The sequence below is a fragment of the Lynx rufus genome, unplaced genomic scaffold, assembly GCF_022079265.1.
Source record: "Lynx rufus isolate CCGP_SWC_20201006 ecotype Redwood Valley unplaced genomic scaffold, mLynRuf1.p SCAF_16, whole genome shotgun sequence".
NCBI lineage: Eukaryota > Metazoa > Chordata > Mammalia > Carnivora > Felidae > Lynx > Lynx rufus.
This window is the reverse complement of record NW_025814830.1, coordinates 16,486,211-16,488,591: the sequence shown is the minus strand read 5'-3', so window position 1 is coordinate 16,488,591 and position 2,381 is coordinate 16,486,211. Positions and strand designations below refer to the sequence as shown.

The 2,381-nt window shown below is 45.3% G+C and overlaps 1 pseudogene; it reads left to right on the top strand.

Annotated features, from left to right (window-relative positions):
- Positions 1 to 696: 696 nt before the first annotated feature.
- Positions 697 to 1,575, top strand: LOC124510738 (holocytochrome c-type synthase-like; annotated as a pseudogene).
- Positions 1,576 to 2,381: the final 806 nt, after the last annotated feature.

Here is a 2,381-nt window from a genome sequence, read left to right as displayed (position 1 = left end):
GTCTAATTACTACTTATGACTATAATAAAAATTGATTTTATACACTGTAATTTTGTGGTTTGAATATGTAATCAGAAATGTGAAGCTCGATGCCTTTGATTTTAATTTCCATAACCGATGCCTCTCAGTTCACATATTTCAATGGTTTCTGGGCTGAAACACCTTTTTCCAATTAGCAATCAAGATGTGCACAGTAGTTCAAGACCTTCAGGGTTTGGACCACCCTGCATAATGCATTTTATTCTACATCATGATTATGCTTGGCCCTTTATTGAACTGGTCATTACCTTGACCACAGAAAGACATCCCCCAGGGAATTCATTCTTGAATTCTTAAGCGGCCTAAGATTTGCATCTCTCTGGCAAGTAAACAGGTCAAATTGCACCATCAATGAGCCAACATTTTCAGAAAACAAAAAAACGAATTACAGTTTGCCACAAATGGAGCGGTGCTCCAGTGTTTCCATAAAAGGTTCTTCACTCATGAAGAGTCCGGGGACACCACAGAAATCATGACACAGGACCAAGGACAAGCCATGCGGTCCCTCTCCTGTGAAAACTAAACTCTGGAGAGGTGTACTCGAGTGCCAGCAGTGACTGCGACAACGGTGACCGAGAGAGAAGGCAGTTAGAGGCTCCCGACAGCGGCCCAGGACAGGAGTCAGAATTGTTTGGATTCAGCACCACGGTTCCAATCATGGATTTGTCTGCATCTACCCCCACTGTTACAGATCAGACCTCACATGCTTCAGATCATCGGATGGCATCCCCACCATCAGGATGTCCCATGCATGAAGGGAAAATGAAAGGCTGTCCAGTGCAGAGCATGTGACCCATCTTGTGAGAACAAAATGAGCCCCGTGCCTGCTCACCAGGGCAGGATCACGTGTGTGAGTCCATGGGATGTCCTGTTACGGGCGCTGTGGCCGAGAATAAGGAGCACCTAGATTCTCATCTGATGCCACCACCTGATCGGACGCTGCCCCCCCCCACCCCGCCCACTGATCAGCCATTTGCACTGTTTACTGTGAGAGAGGACTCATCCATTCCGAGAGCAGATTCAGAGAATAAGTGGGTTTATCCTTCAGAACAGATGCTCTGGAATGCGATGGTACGGGAAGGGTGGAAATGGAAGGATGAGGATATTAGTCAGAAAGATAGCATAATATCATCAGAATTCACAATCAGAATAATGAGCAAGCCCGGAAGGAGATCCGGAAGTAGGAAGCCATTCATGCTGCCGAACATCCTTCGTGCTCCATCACTCATCCAGTTCGGAGGTAAAGAGAAAGAGTATTCACCAAGGGCAAGAATTCATTCCTGGATGGGGTACAAGTTGCCTTTTGACAGGCACGATTGGAACATCCACCCTTGTGGGCCAGAAGTCAGATAGGTCATCGGCTACTGCGATGGCGGTGAGGTCAAACAGGACTACCAGTTCACCACCCTGGACGCCCGGCCCGCTCTGGACCCTCTCTCGTGAGTGTGGGACAGAATGGAGGCTGCATGGTGGCGCTGGACCTCAGAGTCACCGCCTTGTTGGAGATGGGAAGATAGAAACAACTTTTGTTTCTGAGCAATACATTAAACTATTTTCCCCAAACTTGAATTGCTCTCATGACATAGTGGGAATGTCAAGTGGGTAATGACACCTTACACTTCACTTAGTGAGGGTACCGTGCACAGCGCTCTTTGGTTTTTTGCCTTGCAGTTCGTAGCAGATCGTTATAGGTTTTCGTCCCACTCGGCTTACGTGGGAAGCGATCCCTTGGTTTCTCCTGCAGCTGCAGTATTGCCTACGTATTTAATCTAGAAAAGCGAGCAACCTCTGAAAAAGAATTTTTCTTATAATGTGAAGAAATCTAAGAAATAATAATAAGAAAGAATTAGAAATGATTCCTCACTCTTTCTTATGAATACTTGAGATATAGACCTGAAAGCCCATGTGATGCTGAAGAGGTATTATCTGGCCAAATATTTGAACTAATACTATTCATTATAAATAAGTGGTTCTGCTTTTGAAAAAGTCACCAGCATTCCATTGTCCACACAATAGAGTAGCTCACCCTTAAGAATCCCTACTATTCTGGTATGTAACTGTGCTCCCAACAAGGTCTCGTTGCCTGTAGCATTTGCCAAGTTATCCCACCTCTAAGTCCCATTCCTTCTCCTGCCTGAAGCCCTCCCTCCAGTCAACCTAACCCGAACCTTGGCACAAGTCACAGCACAGGATGGTCCCTCTCAAAAGCACAATTTTATTTTGTTGAGTGTTAGAAGTCACAAGAAGATTATTCTTCCCAGATACAGAATGTTTGCATCAACTCACTGTCTCAATGCGGATTTTTTTAAGGCAGCTCTAAGTTTGACATTGAAATTCTTTCT